At 39.3% G+C, this 15945-nt stretch overlaps 1 non-coding gene and 1 pseudogene across 1 annotated transcript; both read right to left on the bottom strand.

Moving 5' to 3' along the window:
- Positions 1 to 15945, bottom strand: part of LOC122788711 — a 186402-nt pseudogene that overhangs the window by 42379 nt on the left and 128078 nt on the right.
- On the bottom strand, positions 13270 to 13351 carry TRNAS-UGA. The gene has a single exon. It is a non-coding gene; the product is annotated as a tRNA-Ser (tRNA).

The following is a 15945-nucleotide window of genomic DNA, read 5'->3' as shown; positions in this document are numbered from 1 at the left end:
GCAAATTTCAGGATTTAAGGGGTTATTTGTGAAAACTGAAATCAGGCTCATAGGTTTCTGTCAAATGCCATAAATCCTTAACTTTCATTGTAAATATAAGAATTTTTGCCCACCTTTATGGTAGCACCAGGGGTGGCTCGTCCTATCGGACTGCCGGACTGCAGCCCTCCCACCAAAAAAAACAAAAAAATATCTGTAAAACAAAAAATTCACGATACCCGATCCCCTCCCCCAGACTGCCTTACCAGCTGTCCGGATATGGATAAACAGGTACCCAACAATCATTGCTGTGAGATACCAGGATTCTGTGCGGTGATGACTGCACCGCACAGAGGAGCTCCGGACCGCTTCAGTCGCAGTCAGAACCAATGAGAGGACTGAGCTGCTCTCGCAGGACTTGCGAGACTTTCAGTGCACAGGCGTCATGGATAGAAACAGGTTGCTTCAGTCGCTGGGCTGGTAGGTGAAGGAGCAAAGGGTGTGTGTGGACTGTGGATTGCTTCATGTGTTCATTCGGTTGCAGGGGTCGCTGATCGCTGGATTTCGTTCAGTGGATTACTTGGGCTGGTAGGAGGTCGCTGAAGGAGTTGATCACTGGATTTTAGTACCGGGCAGGTGTGTTCATTCGATGGATTACCTGGGCTGGCTGGTAGGAGGTCGCTGATCTCTGAATTACATGGGCTGGTAGGAGGTCGCTGAAGGGAGGTGTGTGTGTGTGTGTGTGTGTATGTGTGTGTGTGTGTGTGTGTGTGTGTGTGTGTGTGTGTGTGTGTGTGTGTGTGTGTGCGCGCGCACGAGAGGGTCAGTTGCTTAAATAGTGTATTTGTGCCTTTGCAATATTTGTAATAGATTTGCAATGCAGAAAATATTATGGGAAAGGGGAAAGGCTACTTAACTCGAAGAACTGCATTTCTATCATATCATTTCCCTTGGCCTCTTGATTATGGATGCCTTTCACTCTGAAAGCAAAATTAAGAAGTGTACCCCTTTGTCTACCTGCTGGAGAGCATTATCAATAAAGAGGCCACCCCAACTCACTTCTGTGCAACTCCAGAAATCTGTTACATTTTCGAATAAGCTACTATTCCTGGTCGTATCACTTGCGAATAAAGTAAGCTAAGCTTTAATAAACGTTTCTCTGGGCAAGGCAGTGCATACAAGTTCCTAAATTCCCAAAAGTACTCATTGCCCATAAATTATAAACTTAAAGAACAGAAGAGAATTAAATGGTTTTATGTTTTCATGTTATGTTTTAAGTATACCTTACTTGCTCTTTATATTCCCTTTGCGCTTCTTCACTAACAGATCATCTGTTTTCAGTTTTGTCTGTGCATGTTGTGAATTTTCTGTCAACCCATTGAAAAGTTACAACTGAATACCACAGCTGCCTGAAATTTAGAATATGATTTTCTTTGTTTCAGTCCTTTTGTGTATATGATGAGTTGGAATAACCTGCCTGAACTGAATTACCCAACCGTTATATGGTTCAGCAAATATCATTTACTCCAAGTCAGCCCAAGTGATTTTTAATGGCAAAAACTTCAGAAAGTAAATACAACTGTTACAAAATACTGAAACTATACAATGATAAAGCCTGGTGCCATAAAATGCTTTAGTCTGTGAGGTCTTGAAGGCCAACCTAGCCATTCTGTGGAAAATTTAGAATGCTCTCTGAATGAATGACTTTAAAAAAGGTAGCTGTTGCAATTTTTTCGGTGATCCAGTTGTGGCTGAATATTTTTAGAAAACAAAACAGAAAAGATAAATCATCTACAGGGACAGGGACAATGGTGTTTAATGACTTTGCACAGTTTTTGCTGCCATTCTTCACTACCTCCATGTTAAAACTACCTTTCCTGATGACTGTATAGTATTTCTGCTTTCTGCTATTGTAGATCATAATTCATAAATATATAATGTGCCATTTCACAGTACTTTATTTGGCATATTTACAAATGTGCTAATTTGAATGTCTAGACAATATATTTCACTGTTTTCTTAATATAGAAATATGCTATATTTTACAGTTTACATTCTCATTTACTTCGTATAGTAATTAACTGTACCTCAGTGAATTCACAGTGTACTCAGGGAGGTCATCTTTTATATTGTGTAAATATATGTCTTATATTTTTTGTCACAGACTAATCTAATAATACAGGGTATTTTATACAGAAATCCTATGATATTACATAAAGGAAATAATCTTGTAGATGTCTGAGTGACAAATAAACGTGTAATATCTATAGTAAATTATACATTATTTTCAAGATTTTAAGATTTTCTGCTGTTTGATCAGAGTCTGAGTGCCTGAAGCAAACACACAATTAACACGGAAACACATATATGCACACACACACAGAAACACATATGCACATACACATTTCTGTGTCAGAATGTGCATAATACATAGATGTGTGTGTGTGTGTGTGTGTGTGTGTGTGTGTGTGTGTGTGTGTGTGTGTGTGTGTGTGAATATTCTATGATAAAATTACTAATTATACAATGCCTACCCATTCTAATAAAAAATAAAGGTACACAGCTTATTTTCAGCACCTACCAAGCAATAAAAAAAGGGAGAGAAATGCCACCACAATGGTGCTATTCATGCTAACAAATATTTACCCCTGTATGCTTGGCATCCGCTCATATTTGTAAAAATAGCCACTATCTGCCATAACTGGCTGCTCTAATGCATGCATCCAGCAAGGCAGGCATCCCTCCGGGTCCCTCCATGATGATGTGTGTAGCAGGTGCTAAAGGGATTACTCAAACCTTAATTCTGCAAGCTGCAAGAGAGCCACTTATCTTTTTATCTTTGAACAAACACAGCTCCAAGCTACATTACAGTAGGGAAAGTGATGATTCTATGATACAAACAAGTACACTTAGGACTCTGGAAAAAGGTTTCTGGTTCATATGTTCATAGGTGTATGCTAGGCTAACAATGACTAGGGCCTTTATAAGTCTAGCAGTGCAACCCAAATGTGTCCCACAAATTATATGTTTTAGTTGTTTATATAGGGGGTGAGTGTTGGTTATAACATGATTTACTAACTGCATCTGTCCATCAGAGGTGTAGGCACCAGTCCAGGGGCAAATGTTTGATTTCCTATCCAATGGTCCAAGTTATTCTTAAATAGTGTTAGGGAGGGACTTTGGTTTACATGGGTAGGAAGCCTGTTCCAGAGAATGGAAATTCCCTGAGATATATATCTGTCACTCCAACAGGTCCTATTTATGTTACAGGCAAAATTTAGTTATTTAAATCTAGTAATTCTGATGTTATTTGTTTTTCAGATGTGCAAAAGGTACATCAGAACAGGGTACAGGGATGCCTTGTATGCAAGCAATATATCACCTCTCAGTAGTGTATAGAAGACTGAGCACATACAGACAGGGATTGAGGTGATCAGCATACAACATTGGGTTTATGTCTTGTATTCATTTTATAGGGAACCTTTGCCAATGTTGCAGTTGCTGCATGTGTCTGGTCAAGTACCTACCAAATGAGGGTATTATACCCAGTGATGAGGATAGAGTATAGTGGTACAATGACTTCCCTGGACCTAGATGCCATACCCTAACTTATAAGTGGAGCAGTATAGAAGGATTTCCTTTCTAAGACAAATGTTAATCAAAGGCCAGGTTACTGTCTACATGCATTCCCAAATCCCCGACTAGTGGGTCAACTCTTAGGGGTGTTTTATCAGTGATGTAGTTTCCTGGTATGGCCAGCTTACCAAAAGGTACTACAATACATTTCTTGCCATTGAGTTTTGGCACCAGTCATTTGTCTGTCTTAGACCCTCTTGTAAGATGCTTGCATCTTGGGGGAATTCTATGACTACCCCAAGTTTGCAGTCATCTGCAGACTTTGTCAGCCAGAGACATTTGACAGTGGCCTTGACTTCTGAGAAGTAGATGCCAAAGAGGAGCAGGCCCAGCACAGAGCCCTGAGGGACTCCACTGGTGCACAGCCTCTTTGTGGAGGTAGCTTCAAAAATCCAAACTTCCTGGATCCTATCTATGAGCCATTTGGCTATCCACTACATTATATAGGGGTTATGCCTAATTCTAAAAGTTTAACAATGCCCATGTCAGATTGTATCAAATGCCTTAGCCAGGGCAAGGTAGGCAGCATGCACTGTTTTACCCTCATCCATTGCCTTGTTGACCTTCTCAAAGAAGTCCACCAGGTCATTTAGGCATGACTTTCCTAATGGGTCTGTAGTTACCATGATATGTTGGTGTTCCACCCTTACGAAGAAGGTTGACTATTGCAGTCTTCCATTCTCATGGCACAAAGCCAGTTTTGAGACTATAGTTTAATAGTAACATCAGCTCCCCTGATAGGTCATATTTTAGGCTATGGAGGAAGCATTCTGAGATATTATTGGAGTTCATTGAGGCTGTGTTCTTGGCCTTAACAAGCTCAACCAGGGCGTGGTCTCTGTTTATAGATGGAAGGGTTATGTTTGAAGGTGTTTCTTGTGGGTGGCTGGGCTGAGTTGGGAGTAAAGTTGGGACTGAATATCAGCCAGCAGATTTGCAATATCACCCAGCTCAATGAATGCGGTACCATTAGCCAACAGTTCAGCACATTGCTGTGTATTGCCTTTCTGGTTTCTGACATAACTGAAGAAATCCTTATGGTTATCTTTTGCCTGGGAAGCTATCTTGATCTCAGAATTGGACTTGGACTTAATTAGCCCTTTTAGATGCCTGTTTAATGTGATGAGAGACTTCTTATCTTTATGGGATTTACACTTCCTGATGTTAGCCATTATTTTTATTTATTTTCTTGTATAACCTGTTTTAATTTGAGATGCCACTAGGGTTGTTTGTTTTGGAGTTTCTTTTGGGCTTACTTCTGATAGGTACAACAAGCAGCCTGTATGCAGCCATTGGCATGGTTGTACAGAGTTTCTGAGTTTGGAAGGGCAATGAATTTTGAGGTAATATCACTTAATAAAAGGTAGATTGTCTTGGAATACTTCCTGTTACTGGGATTACTGAGTTGATTTTGATTTTGAAAGAGACAGACTTATGATTGGATCTTACCAGAAAGGCCATGACACTGGGGAGAGTGCAGCATTCTTCCATATTTCTGAGTACATGGCCCTGTATTTTGGAATCTGTAGAGGGCCTATACACTTACTGGTCCTGGGTGTTTGTATGTACAAACTCCAGGAATCTCTGTGCCTGCAGATTTCAGGCCATGTAGGATTTCCAGTCTATAGTGGGGTAATTCAATTCCTCCATGAATAAGGTGCTAGTTTGGATGGTGAGTCTCTCCCATACATGTAAATATGCACTATGAGTTTTGTAGGACATATCAGGTGACTTATAGCTTGCTAGGATACTATACAGGATTTTGTCTGTAGTGACCTGCACATGGAGAAACCCCAGTACATCATCCTGTTTAACCAATGTAGAGGTATGCTTGTTATTGATAAACCTCCAGTTTTAGTCTCTGTCTGTACATCTACTGGTCTAAAAGTGCAGAAGGCACTGAAACCTTGCAATGTCAGAGTACCCTGTATGGCTTTAAACCATGTCTCTGCAACTGCACAGATGTCTGAATTCCTCAGGCAGAGCTGTGCTTGGAGGGAGTATATTTTTTCTGTTTAAGCTCCAGACATTGAGCAGTAACACCTTGAGGTTCAGTTAAGTTGATTTTACTGTTCATAGGTTCATACTAGGCTATCTGCCCTAAGGCATTTATAAGCATAGCCAGAGTGTGTTTGGCTTTCGCCACCCATTTTAAATTAATTTTGCTATGCCCTTTTTCGAGGTTAGTATACTGTGCCTCTGTCAAACAGTGACACAGAAGTGATACCCGGGGTAAACCTACGATCTCCCATCCACTCATCAAGATTCCTCTTGAAGAGAGTCGATGAGGGACTCTGCCTAACCTGGACTGGGATTTTATTCCAGAGTGAAGGGAGCCTCTGAGTTATGAATCTGTCCCTCCAGCATGTCCTATTTATTTCAGTGCTGAGGTTCAAGTCTCTCAGGCGCGTCCATTAATTCCAGGTTGGACATGGCTTTATATGTCAGGCACAGATCGCCTCTGAGCAGGTGGTATGCCACTGAGTAGAGCTGGAGTTTCTTTAACCGAGCAGCATATGGCATCTGTTTGAGCTCTTTGATCTTCTTGGTGAGGTACTTTTGGGGTCTTTCCAGTTGCTGCAGGTGTCTGGTAAGGTACATCCCAAAAGGGGCACTGTACTTAATTATGGGCCTGATGAGGGATGAGTAAAGAGGCACGATGACCTCCCCTGATCTAGATGTGAATCCCTTCATGATTAGGTGGGCTGTATAAAATGATTTTCTAACCACTTTGGCCACGTGGTTGTCAAATGAGAGATTGCTATCAACTTGGGTCCCCAGGTCCCTAATTACTTCTTCTGTACTTAATGGATTACCACCTATGTGGTAATTTGTGGGCACTTTGTTTTTGCCAAAGGAGATGACAATACACTTTTTGGTGTTTAGCTTGAGGCCATGGCTCTGGTATCAGTTGTCTGTTTCTATGAGGCCCTTTTGGAGGATGCTTGTGTCAGCTGGAGAGTCGATTATGGCGCCCAGTTTGCAGTCATCTGCGAACTTGGTCAGCCACAGTCTTTCCGTGTTGGCATGTACCTCCGAGAAATATTTACCGAAAAAGAGAGGTCCCAGGACTGAGCCTTGTTGGACGCCACTTATAACTGGTTTGGAGTTTGACATGGCTCCAGCTATCCTAACCATGTGGGTTCTGTCCTTGAGCCAGTTTGCAACCCATCTAGTGACATAGGGGTTTATATTTAAGCTGGTGAGCTTATCTATAATGCCAGAGTGGGGTATTGTATCAAAGGCTTTTGCGAGGTCCAGGTAGGCTGTGTGGACCACCTTCCCCTCGTCAATGGCCTTGGTGACTGTTTCAAAGAAATCGACCAGGTTTAAAAGGCAGGATCTGCCCTTAACAAAGGCAAACTGGGTAGGATCCAGTGTCTGTAGGTCCCCAATATCTTTATTTATGAGGTCCATGATGATCCTTTCCATAGCTTTGCAGACCAAGCTAGTCAGGCTTATGGGGTGATAGTTTCCAGGATCCGTTGAGGCACCACCTTTGTGGAGAGGGACCACCATTGCTGTACGCCACTCTTTGGGTACATATCCTGTAGTAAGGCTGAGATTGAACAGTAGTTTTATGTTTGGGTTTAGCTCTTCTTGGAGTTCATGTAGGACGCAGCCCAGGACACCGTCTGGTCCCATTGATGCTGTGTTTTTTGCTTTGGAGAGGGCGGCTCTTACCTGAGCATCTGAGATGTCAGGGGTAGCACTCTGCTGGGATAGATATTTGCCCTTTTGGTGGGGGAGTTTGCACTGAACCTGTCAGCTAGGATGTTGGCAATGTCTGTGGGTTCGGTGTATTTTTTGTCATTTTGGACTAATTCTGAGCATATCTGGGAATTCCCACCCAGGTTCCTAACATAACTAAAGAAAGCCTTGTGATTATCCTTAGTGTCCTGTGCAGTTTTTCTCTCGAAGCTGGCCTTAGACGATTTTATGAGTGCCCGTAGTTTTTTGCTAATACTGATCAGAGATGCCTTCCCTGTTTGAGTTTTGCTCTATCATGTAGTAGCTTCCTCCTTCTATTGTATAGTTTGTTTATGGCTGGGATCCACCAGACAGGACGTCTGCCTTTGGAGGATTGGGTCTTGGTTTTATTTGGGATTGCATGATCCATGCATTCCTGAAGGTGTTTATAGAATGCGTTTATAAAGGATTCTGCGGTCTGGGCCATATTTTCCACAGGCCCGGGGGCTTTGAAGGATTCCACCTTGGTTTTAGGAGTGTGAAATTTGCTTTAGAGAAGTTTTTCACTGTGGTTTTCTGGGCAGGGGGTGGGGTCGGGATGTGAATATCCAGTGAGATTAGTTTATGGTCTGATCTTACCAGTGAGGGATACACTTCTGGTCTGGAGCATAGAGTCCCCATGTTGGTGATGATCAAGTCCAGTATGTTTTCCCCTCTTGTGGGAGTGGTAACAAGTTGTTCCATAGCATTTGAGTTTATAAATTCTAGGAACTTTTGGGCTAGGGTGTTGGAGCTAGAGTAATGCTCCCAGTCTATGTTTGGGTAGTTGAAGTCGCCCAATATAATGGTGTTTGGAGAGACCATCATATTTTCCAGTGTTCTCAGGAAGGCCAAGTGGGGTTCCTGGGTTTGGGAGGGTGGTCTGTAGCAGGCTATAAACTGGAAGGCAGTTTTACCCACTGTTAGTTGCACATGGATAGTCTCTGATGCTTCATGCTGTGCCACCAACCTGGAGGTGTGGGTATCTGACAAATATTGATACTCCCCCTCCGTTTGTGGTTCGGTCCAAGTTTTGGGGCCGAAAAGCATGGTATGAGGTATAACCTGGTAGTGCTGGGGTCCTCTCGGGAGCCTTTAACCAGGTTTCTGTTACTGCACAGATATCGATGTTCTCCATGCTAAGGAGAGTTTTGAGTGCGTGCATCTTGAGGTTTAGACTTCTGGCGTTGAGTAGCATTACTCAGTTTCTTATCCCTTGTGATACCTATGGAGGTGGGTTTGTCTTTTGAGCCTTGCCTAAAAAAGGCACTATGGGGGTAGCAAGAGCCTTTGCCAATATCCGAAAGCCCAGGGGTGACAGGTGCAAGCAGTCTCTAGCGAAGCATCGTGGCCTGTCGAGCATGTCATCCCAGGCTGACAGGCATTGGATCCCCTTTGAATGACACCAATACTTAAGCCAATTGTTGAAATTGATCATCTTGTCTTCATATTGTGGCATCATTCTTGGTGAGGGTAAGATGCTACTCAAGGTCAGGGTCATACCGGCCTGGGCTACATGCATACCTCCCAACCGTACCGAATTACTCGGTAAAAAATGAGTTTTGGGGTTAAATAATGAGGTGCCACGATTCATGAGTGGCACCCCTTCATTTCTGATTTATTTTTAAAGATTTATTTAAAAATTCGCGGTGTCGCTGATGTCATCATGTACGCGATGACATCAGCAACGTCAGCTCTGCCAACCAGTCGGAATTCAGCTCGAGCCCACACAGGGCACGTATTTCTGGCAAACGCGAGCGGGAACTTTTTGGATTTATTTTTTCTGCTGCTGTTGGCTTCTCTTTAGCATGGAGAGCTGCTCTGCTTGGATTTAAAGTAAACACGAGCGGGAACTGTTTGGACAGCTTATGTTTAGCGTGCCATGGAGAACTACTGCTTGGATGTATTTATTCTGCTGCTTAGCGTGGACGTGGAGATTTATTCTGTCATGATCATGAGCAGATTATGCTGGCTGGAACTGGAGGTAAGGTGTGTGTGTGTGTGTGTGTGTATTTGTTTGTGTGTGTGCAGAGTCTAGGGCAAAAAAAAGACTGTAAGGGTTATTTATTGTCTTATGCATGTGCGAGAGCTCAGAGAAACATTTAAGATGAAAAGAGAAATGACACGGCAGTCTGCAGACATGTATGTAATGTATTGCTCTTCTGTTAAGCTTCTAATTCTGCAGTTTCAGAAAGTGTACTGGGTATTTGTGTTTTTTCTGTTTAAGGCAAGCTGAAATGAGAAATGTGCCAATGTGGCAGTTATGTGCGAGAATGGCAGAGTGCAGAAGTGTTTATTTTATTTTGGGTCAGTACAATGTATTATGAGAAAAAGACCTTCGGTTGCTTAACTTGCTTTATTGTTTTGTACTTACTAAGTGATTTTTTTTTTTTAAAGTCATGCAATTATAGAACGACTGCAAATGGGGCTAGCTGAAAGCTGGGTCACTGTTCTGTTAAGATTCAGTTCTAATTGAGAAACTGCAGTCTGCAGAAGTGTATTGCTTTTTCTGTTAAGCTTCTGATTTTTTGTGTGGTATTGCTTAATGCAGGAGTCAATTGCTTGTGTGTGGTATTGCTTACTGCAAAAGTCAATTGCTTTGTGGTATTATTGCTTACTGCAATTAAGATAGCTCCTACTTGTGGTGTGTTCCTCTTAAAATTTGTAGTTTCTGGCAAATCAGTGAGAACTGAATTCATTAAATAATGATGGCCATTTAAGTTTCAGTCATCCTATCTTTCAGGAAGTGCATGGTAACACAAAACATTTTATTCTAGCAACTTTTCTAGGATCATACAAGCAATGTTTAAAGTGTCCCTGATTTGGGGCCTTTGCCCCCCCCCCCATACATGTTGGCTTTTTCCAGATGTCTTGTGCTATATAGTTTTCAGGGGGGTCGAACTTTAGTGCTGCTTATGTTTGTGTTAGTAGCACAACAGGTAAAATGCTTGCTTTTAATGCAGAAGGCTGTGGCTTCTACTCCCACATTATGTAGCTAGATTGCTGATACTGCACTGTGTACTTTTGGGGTGTGGATACTATAGTACTAAGAATGTCTTTGGCGGAGAATGGAGATACCTAGTAACTATGAACCTGTTATCAGTTTGCCATCCATTCCCTATTGCAATATTAATAGCTTACCATTTTTTAATGCAATATAGGCAATTTATTCCTCAAGGGCAACAGGCACTTTATTTTTTAAATGAAGCAATGAAATATAAAGTTGTTTGCTAGCAACAAGCTCTTTGTTACTTACAGAGCTCTTTAACGTGAATTATTTAGATGACTTTTCCTTTTGCAGATATTGTGCATATTTATGGATACTGGTGGATTGTAGAAGTTTGACTAAGGCTGTTATGATGGAAATATTCTGAATTGGGGTACTGGGCAGTTTTGTCATTATTGGTTTGTGCATTTTGTTTCACTGCTTAGTGGGAAAATGTTCAAAACAAATTTAAAAAGCGCTCTAACAAGTGTGCTGTATTCAAGGAATATAGTTTATAAGAATACAAGGAATACAATTTAATACAATCAGGAAGGTGCATCAAAAATCACATGTATGACAGCCCAAAGGTAATCTTTATCCACCACTGGCCAGATGCATTTTGTTTAGATTTGGTGTGGGTTTCAATGCTGTTTCAGTGAATGTGACTTTCAAGGGCAGAGAAGTTTTAATGCCAAATCTATTTTCATAGTGAGAAAGTATTGTTTTGTTTAGCATATGTTAGAGTTTGTGCATTACTGTGCTGCAAAATGTAAAAAGAAAATCCAAATAATCATTGTAGAAGTAAAGCAGTATGCACATATTAGTGATTATGGTAAATGGGGTGAAATAGCCAGGTAATGGAACATTGGAATGGCTGCAGGGGAACTCTGGTGTGGTGCCATATTTTGGTTGTCTGTTCTTTAGTTTGCGTTTGAAAGTTGGTATCCCACAATTCCATTGAAGTGGGTGGGGTTACATAATTATGTATGCAAATTAGATGTTAATCAGCGTACAGATTTGTACCTATTTTTCATGGGCCTTGTCCAGATTTTTGATGTTTCCAGGTTGAGAGGTATGGCTACATGCTCAGAGAGCTCCTCTATGTCTCTTTTCATGTAGTCCAGGGAGGTACGTCCAATTTGGCATTGTCTAAAAAGGCTTTATGGGAGGGGATAACATTTTATCCAGTAATTTGAAAGCCTAGAGGGGACCAGTGAACAATTATAAGGATATCGTTTTTTTTTTCTCTATACTCATGCAGCTTTGAAAGATTAGTGCTGCCATTGCTTTGTTTGGGTCACAGCAGTGGAACTGTCATTACCTCTTTTATAAATTACATAAAATGGAACTTTGATAATGGCAATTTCTCATGCTGTATTTTAAAATGGAACTGTGATAATCTCATAGTTTTTTGCAGTTGTATTGTTTAATTATCCAAAGCTTGTCTAGTTTCTATAACTCAAGAAGTTTACATTATATTTCATGAATGAAGTATTAAAAGATAGCAACATATGTGTCTGTGTGTCTGTGTGTCTGTGTGTCTGTGTGTAATGTTTTCTATTAATCGGACTCAGAAGACATCATCTATTGTTCTGAGCATACAAAGACTGTCAAACAAACAGAAACATGGACTCTGTAGTTTCGATCTGTTTCAGACTAAAATCCTGGCAGCTCACTCTACTCTTTTTATTCTGAATTTGGAAATAGCCAAGCTATCTTCACTATATCCAAATTAACAATATAAAGTGTACAACGGGCTGTCAGAACTATATCAGTAACAGACTAAAACTATAGAGGCCATGCTTTACAACAATTACAGATGTTGTTCACGACTGTGTAGCTTAGTATTGCAATACCCAGATACTAAAAAGATGCCAGTCTTTAATGCTGCTTGTTAATCCTTCTATCTTCCTTGCCTGTAATCATCCACGTTTCTAGCTCACAGGCTATTTATTTGAACAGTAATATTCAAAGGTCATGTATTTAGATAAAAGTCTGTGCCCCATTCACACTTGAAATGGATTAAAGAAAGGCTTAATTTAGAATTTTTATATGAAATTTCTATAAAACTATTCTAAATGCAACTCCAGTTGACAGTGTATACAATGTATATCATGTGTATGCCTCTTTTATTGTAGGAAACAGCTACAAAAAGGATAAAAATGCCCTTTTGAGGTCACTACATGCCCCTCCAAACCCCCACCCAACCAGCCTTCAGCATCTTGCGGCTCCACTAAAATGATGACAGTACTCTTGGGTCAGGTATTTACTTATTAACTTCTGTAAGATTACTATAGTGCGGGATTTCCCTTAGCCTTCCAGCATAGTAATCCTGCAATAGATAATATTTTTGGTGGGCATGCAGTGGTTGTAGTTTTCTACAAAGATGACGCGAGGGGGGTGTTTGCAACAAGAAAACATATAACTTAAAAATTTCAGGATTTAAGGGGTTATTTGTGAAAAATGAAATCAGGCTTATAGGTTTCTGTCAAATGCCATAAATCCTTAACTTTCATTGTAAATATAATAATTTTTGCCAACCTTTATGGTAGCATCCATTTCATGTATTTTGAGATTGACACTGGTTAACTCTAGTTCTTACTGTTGAGTAAAAACTACAAGAAAGGTATCATGCAGTGAAGGTTCTAGCTTAGTTGAGTCTTTTTCCCAGTTTATTTACTGAATGTTTATCTGTGTAACCTGCTTATCCTTTGCTTGGTAGCTCTTAGTGTTGACAGCATTTATTCTACCTAGTAGTTTCATATATTTCTTGGATCATCATGCTCACCTTCTTTACTAGTGCGACACAGAAACTTATTTATAATGTATTCATATTTTCAGCAGTTATTGCACAAGGGAAGAGTATATAATAATTGCACTTTTTTAAGTACTGATGCTGTTTATTTTACACACAAGCATTTTATCTGAACAAAAACTTACGCAGTGAGCAGGGTTCGAACCTGCGCGGGGAGACCCCATTGGATTTCAAGTCCAACGCCTTAACCACTCGGCCATCACTGCTGTACCAATAGTATTTTTTTCTCAGAGATATCTGTACTTAAAAAGGGTGTTTCCAGCCTAATTTAGTAGACAGAAGCTATCAAACCTGTTTTGAGTACATTATTTTTTTTCTTATGAAACTCCTGTTAACTCTTCTTCTACTGAGAATGACATGATGACAATCAGTAAATACTTTTGCATCTAGCTTTATAATAGACATTGTAAATTACTTTTTTACACATGCAAAATAATGCACACTGCCTTCCAATCTATATTTAAAGACACAAGCAATACCAATGAAATGAAAGCAAACCTATTTGCCTAAATCTACAGAGTTCTTGAGCTCTGTAGTATGCAGTTATGTCCTTAATGAAGAACTCTGCTTAAAGGGCATAATGCTTAATATTTTTTATCAGTTGAGAATGTTTACATTTCATACAGTATCTGACACTTTTTCTGAAGGTTGAGAAAATGCAGTAAAGCATGTAAATTAATTTTGATCAAGTCTGACACTAAGTTTATACTGGTTCTCTGAAAGGCAGTTTTCTCAAAACCCATTTCAATATAAAAAAAATATGGATCTCCCAAGATATCAAATCAGGCAATAAGACAAACTATGTTTTTTGCAGGGGAGACCCCCTACACCCAAACCTCTTTTAAATATGCTAATTTTGACATTACATAACAGTAAAGATAAGGAGAATCCTACTGCTTTAGAGGAAACAGGAACTGACAGAACAAGAAAGACCATTCCTGTTTCAAGGAATCAAAAGTTTCAACGAAATGCATGAAATTGTTCATAGTGTTTGGTTGGATACAATCAATTTTGTTCATCCTTTTCAAGTGTACATCAGCATGTTGCATTAAAATGAATAAACAGAATAAATCAGTGTGCGGGGGGGGGGATAATTGCTTTAAAGTTTATAGGATATTTTCATATTTTTTAATACTCCTATTATTCAAATTCCTGCTTATATCTTTGTTATCATTTCAATTTAAACTATTAATATGATATTTTCTCATAAATACAGCATTGCTGGTTAAACATCATAAATATTCATAAACAGAGTAACTTATTAACATTTCTAAATATTAATTCATTCTTGATTGTTCAAAACTATAAACAGTGTTCTGTCACTCGTTTTATTTATTTTGTTTTGTTTTCAGTTACATTATTGTTGTCTTTACAATTTTGCTTTATGTGAAGTTCACGGTGCATTTAAATTGTAATTACATTTGCCGTAATTTTCATATGATGACTCAGACATGTTCCTTGCAATGTTATATACTTAGATTTAAGTACTGTTGGAAATTTGACTTTGACTCGTGATGTCTTTTCTCTCTAGGCTGTGTAGTAAATATATATTAAACAGCAAAATGTAGTAAAAGTGTCGTAGGCACCGGAGACCAGCAGTTCCAACACACAAGTAATTTAATGTTCAAACAAATAGTAAATATATATTATTTCCTCACTTCTCTCTTAGTGTCCTTCCCAGCTCCTTTCATGAAGTGCCTTTTAAATTTTTGTTTGTTTTTGGTACATTTTTGTTTTAAATTCTGCAGCATGTGATCTGTTTTTTTTCTGTATACTTTCTCAATGTAACAATACAATTCCCGGTGATAAAATTTCTCATTTCAAAATTTGCAGTCATGTTGCTGATGTTTTCCGTGTATTAATTACATGCATTGGCAATGATTTGCTTATGTAGTTAATCATTTCTTTACAAGATATGGACTTATATTAGCTTGTTACATCTTTGCCTTTCCACTACAAATATGTGTTAAATGATTGTGCAAATCTATCACATTTCTTTGAGCTGCTTCCTATGCTGCAGCCATTCTCAGAAAACAGTCATAATGCAAACAGTATTTATGCCAGAGTAAAGCCAATCATGAAACATTTCTTACAATGTCTTTCCCTGATTATAGCTGTATACTTGTATTGTCAGCTCTATAACCTACCCAGTAAAACGCTCATTACTTTCCTGTTGAAAGAATAAAACATTAAATTAATAAATATAATAGTTGAATAAGGATTAAAATGCCATTTAAGCATTCTTGCCTTCTCTTCAAGTGCATTATTGCTTGGCAGTTCTGAATTAAGCTCCAAGAGATTAATTTAGTTTTTTAAGGCTTTAATGTCATTAGTAACACATAAAATAAATAAAAAGACAATACCTCATAATATTCATATCAGCTCTGAGGTTGTGGACCAGATAGAACAGTTCTGATCATTTTATCAACTTCTAGTTTGTTAGTTTCTATATACTTCTTTCTCTTAAAAACATAATTGCCTCATTGGGAGTATGCAATATATCTGTATAGAGGAAGAATTCGAAATCAGTGATACAAAACGATTAACATTTAGATTCTTTATTCCAGTCAGCAGTAGCATGTGCAGACCATCTTCAATGTCATGTTCACCTACCATTCTTGCTTGGGCTATGCCATATCTGTTGTTCCTAATAGAGAAATATCCTCAAAAAGAACATGAAGCGTAATGGAAGAAACATTGCTTTAGTGAAGCCACATCATTTTCTAGAATTGCACATCACTACTAAGAAACTTAATGTTTATATCCTGAAATGAAAGACTGGGACAGCAAATATGATTTC

The sequence above is a fragment of the Protopterus annectens genome, chromosome 14.part0 (assembly GCF_019279795.1).
Source record: "Protopterus annectens isolate FY-2018-M chromosome 14.part0, PAN1.0, whole genome shotgun sequence".
Taxonomy (NCBI): Eukaryota; Metazoa; Chordata; order Ceratodontiformes; family Protopteridae; genus Protopterus; species Protopterus annectens.
Note: the sequence above shows the minus strand (reverse complement) of the source record. Positions and strands in the feature narration are given on the sequence as shown.